Source organism: Nycticebus coucang, chromosome 16, assembly GCF_027406575.1.
Source record: "Nycticebus coucang isolate mNycCou1 chromosome 16, mNycCou1.pri, whole genome shotgun sequence".
NCBI lineage: Eukaryota > Metazoa > Chordata > Mammalia > Primates > Lorisidae > Nycticebus > Nycticebus coucang.
Window position 1 is genome coordinate 88,747,429 of NC_069795.1, and position 12,411 is coordinate 88,759,839.

At 36.8% G+C, this 12,411-nt stretch overlaps 1 protein-coding gene across 2 annotated transcripts in view; it reads right to left on the bottom strand.

The window, feature by feature from the left end:
• The window catches only part of MAP3K13 (mitogen-activated protein kinase kinase kinase 13), a 166,395-nt gene extending 154,282 nt beyond the window's left edge, over window positions 1-12,113 (bottom strand). The window contains exon 1 of one of the 2 annotated variants that reach the window (XM_053565560.1): window positions 12,054-12,113. The gene's annotated coding sequence lies outside the window, so the exon portion shown is untranslated. Of the gene's footprint in view, window positions 1-6,541; window positions 6,762-12,053 lie in introns of those variants that run through there. The other variant, XM_053565562.1, reaches the window with a different exon arrangement.
• Window positions 12,114-12,411: the final 298 nt, after the last annotated feature.

Below are 12,411 nucleotides of genomic sequence, written 5' to 3' on the forward strand. Positions count from 1 at the left end.
ATTGTTCTCATGAACAATTGTTTGTTTGCAGGGACCCTCATTCCTTTCTGGTTGTTTGAAGGAAGACTTGTTTCCTGGTCACATGGGCCTTTCTGCAGGGCCATCTGAGTGTCCTCATAACAAGGCAGCTGGCTTCCCCTTGAGCAAGATACCCACAACAAGTAAAAAGCTGCAGTGCTTTTTTTGACCTAGTTCAGGGCTTTGCAAACTTTCTCTTAAAGTGCTAGAGAATAAATATTTTAGCTTGCATGCCATATAACCTGTATCACAACTACTCTTCTCAGTTGTAGTGCAAAAGCAACCACATATAATACAGAAACAATGGGCACAGTATTTCCAATAAAACTTTATAAAATAGCCCATGGACTGCAGTTTGTCAGTCCTTGACCTAGCCCCTAAAGCTGCAAAACTGTACGTCTTCACTTCCTCTTTATTCTATTCATTAGAAGGACACATAGAGATACACATAGGAAGGAAGACCATGTGAAGACAGAATTAGAAATTGGAGCGAAGCAGCTATAAACCAAGGAACATCAAGAAATACCAGGAGCCATTAGTAGCTGGGAAGAGGCAAGGCAGAGCCTTCAGAGGGAGCACAGGCCTACAGACACCCAGATTTTGGACTTCCAGCCTCTGGAACTATAAAAGAAAAACTTCTATTGTTTTAAGCCACCCAGTTTGTGGTAATTTGTTATAGAATCCCTATGAAATTAATATAATATTTAATTCATATTTTGCTTTATTGTGTCAAACCCATGGTAATGGTTTTAAGACATGTCTACAAATTCTTTTAGTTCTCCTTTCAAGAGGTGGATCCTAATTCTTCTTCCTCTGAATGTGGGCTGGACCTAATCTACAAAGATCCTGCTCTGAGATTCTGGTGGATGTGAATTTGGGGGGGGGATGCTATTGTGTCTTGTGGTGGGTTGAATAGTGTCTCCCCAAATCTATATCTATTTAGAACCTGAAAATGTGAACTTATTTGGAATAAGGTCTTTGTATATTTAATTGGTTAAGTTAATATGAGGTCATACATGACAGAGAGGGTCCTACATCTAATGACTGGTGTCCTGATAAGAGGAGGAAAGGACACTGAAGCCTGAGATGTGTTAAGGGAAGTTCTTCATAATCCTCAGGATAAAGTACAAACTCCTCAAAGTTGGTAACAAAGCAATTCCTGATGTGACCCTACATAGCTCTCTGTCATTTTTTTGCCATTCTCCTAATATCCACTCTAGGGTCTAGTCAAACTGAACTGTTTCTTCTCCCAACCTACTAGGCTACACAGGATCTTACTATTCCTTTTCTCTGTAGAGCCCTGTCACCCCTTTTTCTTGGATTGGAAGAGGTACCCCACAAATTACATCAGGTTTTATCTGCAATAAGAATGTCACCTAATGTGAACTACAGATTTTATTCCAGACCTTTATTTTGTACTTTTAAAAAATCTTTGATTGACATATGTATAATTTATATGCATGAGACACACTCTTCTTAAGAGTTTAGTATAATGAATGTTGAAAAAATTCTACACATCTATGTAACCACCACCCAAAACAAGATCTAGATCAATTCTATCACTCCTAGAAAGTTCCCTGATGTACCCTCTCATCCTTAAACTACCTTCTCCCATGGTTACCAAAAATGTTTTGACAATAAAATAAAATAATAATAATAATAAAATAAGGATCACAAAACAATCCTGATTTCCCCCATTAGTTATTAAAAGTGCTCCACATGATTTTAGCTTGCATGATCATTTTTATGATCCCATACTACTGTGCAAAGTGAGATTCTGTATATTTTAATATTTCTTTTTATTCTTAGCATATTAGCTCTGTGTGTGTGTGTGTGTGTGTGTGTGTGTGTGTGTGTGTGTGTGTGTATGAATGGCTGCTTTAAAGCAGAGGTAGGCAAACTATAGCCAGTGAGCCAAATCCACCCGGCTGCTACTTTTTATAAATAATACTTCCTTAGAACACAGCCTCTCTCATTCCTTATGTATCATCTAGGGCTGCTTTTGTGCTATAATGGCAGAGTTGAGTATGCAGTTGCTACAGAGACCACATGGCCCATAAAGCTTAAAATATTATCTGGTCCTTCATAGAAAAAGTTTCCCAACTCCTGCTCTTAAACAGTGGACCTTAAATTTTAGCATATATCAGGCTCTCAGAAAGACAGATTGTAGTACCAGACCCTCAGCGTTTCTGATTAGGTTAGGTCCGGGCTGGCACACAGCATTCCATCTCTCACAAGATCCAGGTAATGCTGACGCTGCTGGTCTGCGGAACACCTCGGAGAGTCGCTGTTTTATAGATAACATTATATGCAGTGTAACTTTAACTTACCATGTACATGCCACCTTTTGTGCTCTTATTTATGTATTTTGTTGATTTATATGCTCTTCACCCTATTGTACATTGTTATCGTTTTTGCTTTAACTAGGCCAGGATCGTTTTTCATAATTAGTATAGAGTAAAATTGACTTTTTATGGTGTACAGTTCTAAGAGTTTTAACTTCTATATGGATTCTTGTAACTGCTACCACAATAACACCCTCTATTAAAGGATATAGCTACAGAAAAAGGAAGCATGAACAAATAGGTGATGAATTTGACTACAGAGATGGAACATAAAAAACGCTAGAAAGCAAAAATAAATATTAGATTTGAAGAATTCATTTGATAAGCATGGGGTAATGCTAGAGAAAGAAGGTAAGTTCTATACTGAGTTGTAAGGTTTTCATGTTTTCTGTTCTTTTTCTTTATTCAGGGAAGCATTACCACCCATGCACTGATAATTGCCAACTTGCTACTTATTGCTTCTAATGTGTTTATTGTATAATTTATTAAATACATTGTCTGTACATTTGATTTTTTGAACCTTTAAATTGGAAAAAGTTCTGGCAAAATTATTTTCATTTGGCTCGGTGCCCATAGCACAGTGGTTACAGCGCCAGCTACATACACTGAGGGTGGCAGGTTTGAACCTGGCCAGGGCCAACTAAACAACTACAACTGTAACTAAAAAAATAGCTGGGCGTTGTGGTGGGCGCCGATAGTCCCAGCTACTTGGAAGGCTGAGGCAAGAGAATCGCTTAAGCCCAAGAGTTGGAGGTTGCTGTGAGCTGTGACGCCACAGCAACTCTACCCAGGCGACATAGTGAGACTCTGTCTCAAAAAAAAAAAAAAAAAATTATTTTCATTTTTATGGTTTCTCTAAGCACCAATGTAAGACTTTTTTTTTCATGTCTGTTCCTTTGGACTTTAACCTCTAATCACCCTGCAAATAGTAGATCATACAGGCAGCCTTTTCCAGTTTTCAATCAGTGACTTTTTACGGTCTTTTTTCGATGAGTTTATCCCCTATTTATTTTAGGGAACTTTGGTGCCGAAAGTTTGCCATTTCCTGGACATGTGACAGCTATTGTGCCCCTCCCCACCATATTACTAAATTCTGAAAGCTGGAAGGACAATGCAAACACAGCCTAGAAATTCTTAAATCTTCTACCCTGGATATAAAATATAATCAGGTTGCTAGAAAAGAGATCAAATTTTTCTCAGCCACCAGGTTCAGGTTAAAAAGTATTAGATTTATACAAATATCTTTCTATTTGACCCCTCCGAACCCCTATAAACTTTCTGTGGTACTTCTCATCCTTCTAACTGTTCATCTTATTACAGGACAAAAATTGGTTTTAAAGTTCTCCTGTGAAATTCTTATTATCACCTGTTTTGTCGTCCTGCATCTACTCATTTGCCCAAGTGCTTCTCTTGCCCATTTTTCTTTAATGAGGTGTGTCATAAAGTACTGGGAAGGGTGTGTTGACTTTCTGTTGCATTTGTTGAGAAGTAGAGAAAAGACTGTTCTATGCTTTCCAGGTGTTTCACACTTGTCTTTGATGTCTGAAAACCTCCTGTGTAAATTACTTCTGTGAAGTCTGTATTACAGGTGTATTTTGAAATGAATTTTACCAGAATTCATCACATCATTTTGCCATGGAAACGACTGGTATACGTCTCACAACGTGGCATTCAAGATTTATTCTTTAAATTATACAGTAATACTCAAGGTAATATATTTTATTATCTGGTTATAATTACATTTGTTGTTCTATGAGGAAGGCAGAAGGGGATATCATTATCCCATTTTCCAGAATGAGGAAGCTAAGACATAGACAGACAGATGATTTAATGAGACAGCACATGAAAAATATCTAGGATAGATCCTGATGTGCGTGTCTGTATGCTTGTATATATACAGAAATACACATACACTTTTTTGTTTCCAGTAAGTAAGCAATAATTTTCTTTCTTTTTTTTTTTTAGAGACAGAGTCTCACTTTATTGCCCTCGGTAGAGTGCTGTGGCATCACAGCTCACAGCAACCTCCAACTCCTGAGCTTAGGCGATTCTCTTGCGTCAGCCTCCCAAGTAGCTGGGAATACAGGCACCTACCACCACCGACTGGCCATTTTTTGTTGCAGTTTGGCCGGGGCTGAGTTCGAACCCACTACCCTCAGTATATGGTGCCAGCACCCTATCTACTGAGCCACAGGTGCTGCCCTAATTTTCTTCTTTAGAAGAGTATATTTTGTTAGCCAGTGTAATGAAAATGTGTCAAACGGTCTATGAAATTAGTGTATGGTGCCCCATGATCACATTAATGTACACAGCTATGATTTAATAAAAAAAAAGAAAGTAAATGAAAACAAGACTATCAGAGAAAAAACGGCAAAAAAAAAAAGAGTGTATTTTTACCATCAGAAAGGAAATTAGTGACAGATCTAAAATTAAAGCCTCTTAATTTCTAGTCATGTATGGTCTCTCCTGTAAGGTCTATTCAGATGACATTTCCCTAGCTGGTCATTGGCTTCCCACATTCAGGAGAAACTAGTATCTATTAAAGTAATTCAATTTAAAAATGCAACCCAGAGATATTACAGGGATACTTCTTTCAACATTCTTTTCTTTTCATATCCTTTTGGCATCAAATATCATCTTGACTTCCTTTTGAGATCTCTTTTCCTAAACAGGATGAGCCTTGGGCCAAATTCTACTTAAACTGAAGTTTGACTTCTACTTTTGTCTTCTGGCTCCTCTCCTACTCCTTATGTGGCAACTCATGTTACATAAAACTTCAGTTCACGGATAGCGACAGCAAGTGGAAGAATCTGATTAGGCCAAGGAACTATGAGTCAGAGATGAGGTATGCTACAGAAATCTAGAATGCATAAAGACTGTCAGTCTACAGGCCTTCAAGCAAGTAGGAACTAGAATTATTGGAGTTGAGCTGAGAGAAGTAAGGGGTTAACAACCTGGAGTTTGATAGCCAGTCAGAGAGCAGGGCTGAGCAGCTTGAACAAGCACAGTTTGACTTGCTTATTCTCCTCTGTATCTGTAAGACCCAAGGATTGAAGATATTTTGGGAAAAAATTGAGTCTGTATTAAACACATATAGACTTCTCTTTCTTATTCCTTAAAAAATACAATATAACAACTATTAGCATTTACATTGTTAGGCATATAGGTAATTTAGAGATGATTTAAAGTACAAGAGAGCAAATACGTAGGTTATATGCAAATTCTATCCCCTTTTATATCAGGGACTTGAGCATCCTTGGATTTCATTATCCTGCTGAGGTCTGGGAACCAACCTCCCATGGTTTCTGAGAGACAACTATATGTGGAATTCACAGAAAGAAAAATGGAAAACACTTTGTACCTTTAGTTCTCTGATCCTCTTATTGTGGTGAATTGTAATCTGATGTGACAGTGGCCTAGAATCCTACCAGTAGTAATGACTGGTGTGCCAAACAGTGGTGGAATGGGGAGTAATCACAGTGCTTTGGGTATAGGGGTTTCCTTCGTTGTTGAAAGAAAAAGGATCCAAATGCATAATCTGCAGCCCAGAGGGGGCTTATTATAATCCTCAGAGATAGTATGTTTTGAGCAGAGAATCAAATCAACACTTTTCCAAGTATATTCTATTCACACCTGCATTTTAGTTGAATGCTCCAAATGAATAAAGTATTCTGTTATCAAAACACCTTGGGAAATGTTGCATGAGACTCTTACTAAACATATTAATAAACATATTAAAGGTCCTGGGAAGTCTTGCAATAAGTATGCTCGTTTAATTTTATTTAATTTATTTTTTGGTTAGTGTTTTTAGTGTCATGCCAAAGAAATCTTTGCATACGTTGGAATTGCAAGTATATTTTCCTGTGTTTTTTTTTTTTTGAGCTCTTGGTTCTGAGGTGTATGTTTAGATCTATGATCCATGTGTTTTTAGTTTTATGTATAGTGAGAAAGGTGCAATGGCTCTTTTTCCCCTCGTAAGAAGATTCGTTTGTTTTAGCAACATATTAAAAAGACTATCTTTACCCATCATCTTGATTTAAAAAAAAAATCAATTGACCTTGTATGTGTGGATCTGTTTCTGGTTGCACCAATCTGTTCCAGTGATATGTCTGTGTATCCTGAGGGCAGTATCTTGATTATTGTAGTTGTCTTAAAATCACATATTATAAATCACCCACCTTCGGGCGGCACCTGTGGCTCAGTCGGTAAGGCGCCAGCCCCATATACCGAGGGTGGCGGGTTCAAACCCTGCCCCAGCCAAACTGCAACCAAAAAATAGCCGGGCGTTGTGGCAGGCGCCTGTAGTCCCAGCTACTCGGGAGGCTGAGGCAAGAGAATCGCTTAAGCCCAGGAGTTGGAGGTTGCTGTGAGCTGTGTGATGCCACGGCACTCTACCGAGGGCCACAAAGTGAGACTCTGTCTCTACGAAAAAAAAATAATAAAAAAAAAAAATAAATCACCCACCTTCTTATTCCCTTTCAAAATTGTTTTAGCTATTTTATATACTTTGCATTTCCACATAAATTTTAGAATCAGCTTGTCAATTTCTTCAAAAATACCTGCTAGAATTTCGATAGAATGGCACTAGATCTATAGACTGATTTAGGGAAATTGACATCTTAACAACTGAATTCTATAATCCATGATCATGATATATATTTTGCACATTTTATTTCTGACTTTTAAATTTTTCTCAGCAATGTTTTGTAGTCTTCAGTATAAAGGCTTTAAAGATTTATTCCTATATGTTAGATGTTTTTAATGGTGATATGTTCACTTGTATTCTAATTTTTTTATTTATGAAGAACACAGTATTTCTAATATGATTCTTACATTGACTGTAACCTGTGACTTTACTAAATCCATTAATTCAAGTATTTTTTTATAGATTCTACAGAGTTTATGTGATTTTATGTATTTGCATGTGATGTGTGAATAATGAGAGTTTTACTTCTTTTCTGAGCATTAGGCCTTTTATTGCTTTTTTGTTTTTGTTTTTACTTATTTATTTTTGCTTTATCATAGTGACCCTATACTCTACACTTAATACACCTCATCTTATTTAATGTTTACAATAACACAATGTTATCCCTATTTAACAAATAAGAAACACAGCTCAGAAAGATTCAGTAACTTGCCCAAGATTATATACCTATCAATAAATATAAAAGTCAAGCCCATGCAGTCTTATTCCACACCTGTAGCTATGACTACCATACTAGCTTATAAACTGAGAAAACTGAGAGGCACAAGGAGCCTTTATTGAACTAATAAAAGAAAATGAATCCCAATAAGGGCAAAGAATATAAACAGCTCATAAGAAAAAAGGCAAGTTTCTCTTAAATATGAAAAGATGCACAACCCCTCTCATAATGAGAAAAATACAAATGAAAACTACGATAAAATGGGGAAGCTGCTGTGGAAAACAATATGGTAGTTCCTTAAAAAATTAAAAATAGAATTATTATATGATGTAGCAATCCCACTTCTGGGTATATGTTGAAAAGAACCAAAAGCAGGATCTCAGAGAGGTATCTGCATGGCCATGTCCACAGAGGCATTCTTCACAATCGCCGAGAGGTGGAAGCAACCTAAACATCCCTTGCTGGATGAATAGATAAACAAAATACGGTGTGTGCCTATAACGGAAAATTATTAATCTTAAAAAAAAAAAAAGGAAATCCTGTCATATGCTACAACATGGACGAGCCTTGAGGACATTATGCTAAATAAATAAGTCAGCACAAAAAGATAAAGACTGTGTGATTCCACTTATATAAGGTAAGTACTAAAATAGTCAAGTTTATAGAAACAGAAAGTAGAACAGTAGTTGTTAAGGGATAAGGGGAGGAGGTAATGGGTAGTTGTTATTTAATAGAGAGTTTTGGTTTTGCAAGATGGAAAAGTTCTAGAGATGTGTTGCACACCAATTTGAATATACTTAATACTACTGAGCTGTACACTTAAAATGGTTACAATAGTAAATTTTATGTTATGTCTATAACCATAATTAAAAATATAAATTACTTTTGAACATTTTAACATAAAAATTTTTTAATTAACTTATTTTTATTGTTAAATCATAGCTGTGTACATTAGTGCAATCAAGGGGTACAATGTGCGGGTTTCATATACAATCTGAAATATATTCTCATCAAACTGTTCAACATAGTTAACAGAAATTTTATTATAAATTCTAAACAACAAAAACTATGCTGAAACCATTTTTTACCCTATCAGATTGGCAAAACTCCAAAAGTCTGATAACACTCTCAGTTGGCAAGGGTCTGAGAAATAGTACTTTTATATGCAGTACCTTGCTGGTGGAGTACAAATTGGTATAATCCCTACAGAAGGCAATTAGGTGATATTTATGATACCCTTTGATCCAGTAATTCTACTTTGGGGAATTTAATCACACACTGCATGCATGTTTAGGATTATATATGTAGAAGTTATGAACTTCAGTACTGTTTACAACAGGAAGACACTGGAAACAAGCAAAATATGTATCGATAGCTGACTGGTTATATAAATTATGCTACATCCATACAATGAAATAGTATGCAGCTATTTATAAATGAGTAAGCTGTTACCTAGAAAGAGATTCAACATATATTACAAGTGAAAAAATTTGGAACGGTATGCATATTATATATAAAAAGGAGGAAAATAAGAATCAATTTATATTATTTGTATTTCCTTACATATACATGAAGAAACTCTAGAAAGATACATGGAAAAATAATAGCAGTGGTTTGGAGACCCTGAATGGGAACTGAATGGACTGGCTGCAGTGAGAAGACTTTTCAGTGTAAGTTTTGGTCTTAGAAATGTGATCATATTACCTATTCAAGAAATTCCTATACTTAGAATAAATTTTAATGAATCAATTGACATTTATTCATATAACGTTTACCAAGTGTCTACTATATGTCAATTAGGTACTACTCTGCACTGGCAATATAGCACTGAATAAGACTAGGTTCTTGCCCTCATAGAACTTATATTTTAGGGGGAAAAACCAAATATACATCCTACACACACACACACACACACACACCTGTATATATGTATACAGGTATACATACATATATATACCTACATATAAATATATACATATATATGTATATATGTATACCTGTCATATATGTGTGTATATGTATACCTGTCATATATGTGTATATATGTATACCTGTATACATATATAGGTATGTGTGTGTATAGGATATATATTTGGTTTTCCCCCTAGAATGTATACCTGTGTACCTATATACACATATACAGATGCATATATAATATACATATACATATATTTTATATATACACACACAAACATGTTTTTAAATTTATACGCTACATAATGCCAAGCAGCTATTTTTTAAAAAGTTGGTCAGGCTAAGGGAGAAAGGAGTGATGTGTGGAAGTAGAGCACTGTTTTAGAGGGCAGTCTGGGAAGGCATCTCTGAGGAGGAGGCATTTGAGTAGAGACCTGAAGGAAGGCAGGGAAGAGGTTTCTAGGCAGCAAAGGTCCTAAGTCAGAAAACAAGCTTGATGTGTTCAAGAAATAGCAAAAAGCCCTGGGCAGCTGGAGTGACCTAAGCGAGGAGAACACTAGTAGGCAATGATATAAAACGTGGTCAGAAGCCAGATGGTGCAGGGCCTGGACAATGGTCTGGATGTTACAAGTAGCTACCAGAGGTTTAACAATAATCCCAAAGGGGTTGGTTATGATTCAGCCAGTACATACCTGTATGGCCTTCCAGGTCATTAAACGACTGAAATATTTCAGATTTGCTGAGGAAATAGCTATACTCCTGTTAACAGTGTCACCTGTCAAGCTGGCTTCTTTCCTAGGACCCCTTTTCCCACCTACTTGTGCCCCATGAACCAGCAATTCAATGAGTAACTTGGCCCAGTAGAGGCTATTACCTGGAGATGTTTATCAGCTCAGGAACCTAGAATCACTGAGATTCTGCAATCCACAGGGGCAGCAGGAGTTTTCACTTCATTACAGCCCAAACGCCTGCTCAGCACAGTGTGTCCTGGGCTTCCACCTCCCTAAGAGTCAGCTGGAGCCCAGTACCTCCATCTGGGCTCCGGCACAGCAAAGCAGGAATAAGAAGGAGGATAAAGAAATAGACTGAATGTCCCTGAGGTCTGAGGTGAATTCAGAGGAAGGGGAAACCCAGTGAACTTATGTATAAACAATCTTTCTTTTCAGCGCTTTGGAGCAATTTGAAAGGCTCCCAGCTAACGGCCGGCTTTTAGAACTTCTATGTATTAATCCCATCAAAATTTATTTCTGTATTCAAACTCATAAAATTATCATGTACCAGGAGTCATTTTTTAAATACATTGTGGTAAAAGGGAAATAGAAAATCTCTCTTTTTTTTTTTTTTTGTAGAGACAGAGTCTAACTTTGTTGCCCTGGGTAGAGTGCCGTGGCATCACACAGCTCACAGCAACCTCTAACTCCTGGGCTTAGGTGATTCTCTTGCCTCAGCCTCCCGAGCAGCTGGGACTACAGGCGCCCGCCACAACGCCCAGCTATTTTATTTTTTGTTGCAGTTTGGCCGGGGCTGGGTTTGAACCCGCCACCCTCAGCATATGGGGCCGGCGCCCTACTCACTGAGCCACAGGAAATAGAAAATCTCAACACCAAATGTAACCTTAACTTTCTCATAGCTGCACTGGATAAAGTCAATATGTTTGTGTAACAATGTGTAGTTCCTGTATCCTAGCAGAGAACAGCTGAAACACGGCAACTCTAATTTCAAATATGAAACATTTTACATACCATAGTATAGGGAATTTAGTGTAAAAAATCAGTACAAATGTTAAAATATTAAAAAAAAAAAAAAAGAAAGAAAAACCAGATTTCTCTAACGCATAAAATGTCTCAGGCTGCTTGCCACCTCCATCCGTTTCAAAAGTTTCTCCTCTGAAAATAACATTCTGCCAGCTGTTAAATCTAGGAACTCAACATCTTGTTACAGTGTATTAAATTCAACTTTATTCTCATTTATGTAATTTCTTTGACTATCAAAACCTCCAGTTTTATTACCTGAGAGACTACTAAATGTTTGCTAACATTAATTTATATCATGAATCTATCAGGGGTGGGAAACTTTTGGCCTCAGATCCTCAAGTGTGACCCCTCAACCCAATCCAAACTTTACAAATCTACAAAGGGATTTGTTCTGTAAAATTTGGATTCAATCGAAAGGCCACAGTCAGGGAACCACAAGGCCACATTTGGCCACAAGTGCAGAAACCTAAGTACTACTTAGAAAAAAATCAGTCTCTAGGCACTAGTTGTAAACGCACTCATTTTTAATTTCTAACTATAAACACCTTCACCCAACATAATTAATTTTAAAAAGATATTAAAAATCACTCTATTCAAACAGGACTGGTCTTAGCAGAATACTTGCTCAAAAACTTCATGGCTTTCCTTTTCCTTTTTAAAAATAAAACTACTTGTGAATATTGAAACTTTTTTTTTAATTCTTTTTACTTTTTTATTCCATCCTCCTATCTATAAGCAGAAAGAAACTTTATTTCAAGTAGGTCTAGTATACAAGATTTAGAGCCAGGTAGAAACTTGATTTAATCATACTTGGAAATTATTCTCATAGTCATTATTATATTAAAATGTCATAATGGTTTAAAAGAAAAACTACTTACCTAGACCTGAAGTCTGGACAGCATGAAACTACCGGACAGTGTGAAACTACTGGGCAGCCGACTGTTTACTCACAGACTAAACTTTGTTCCCTTCCTGGCTGTTTCTGGATTAGCTGATACACATTTGCCTTGGAAGCTACCACCCAACCAAGCAAGGTGGGAGGGTTTGTTAATTTAACTCTTGTTTGATAACCGCTTATCAGCAACTTTTCAAAGGTCAAGTTAAATGTGTTTAAAGAGACAAATGTAAGAAAGATTATAGGAAAAGCCTGAAAAATCTCATAATCTCTCATGGCTGGGCTTTAGTTTCAGAAGGGACTTTTTTTCCATATGTTCCCCCCCAAAAAAAGGAAAGGAA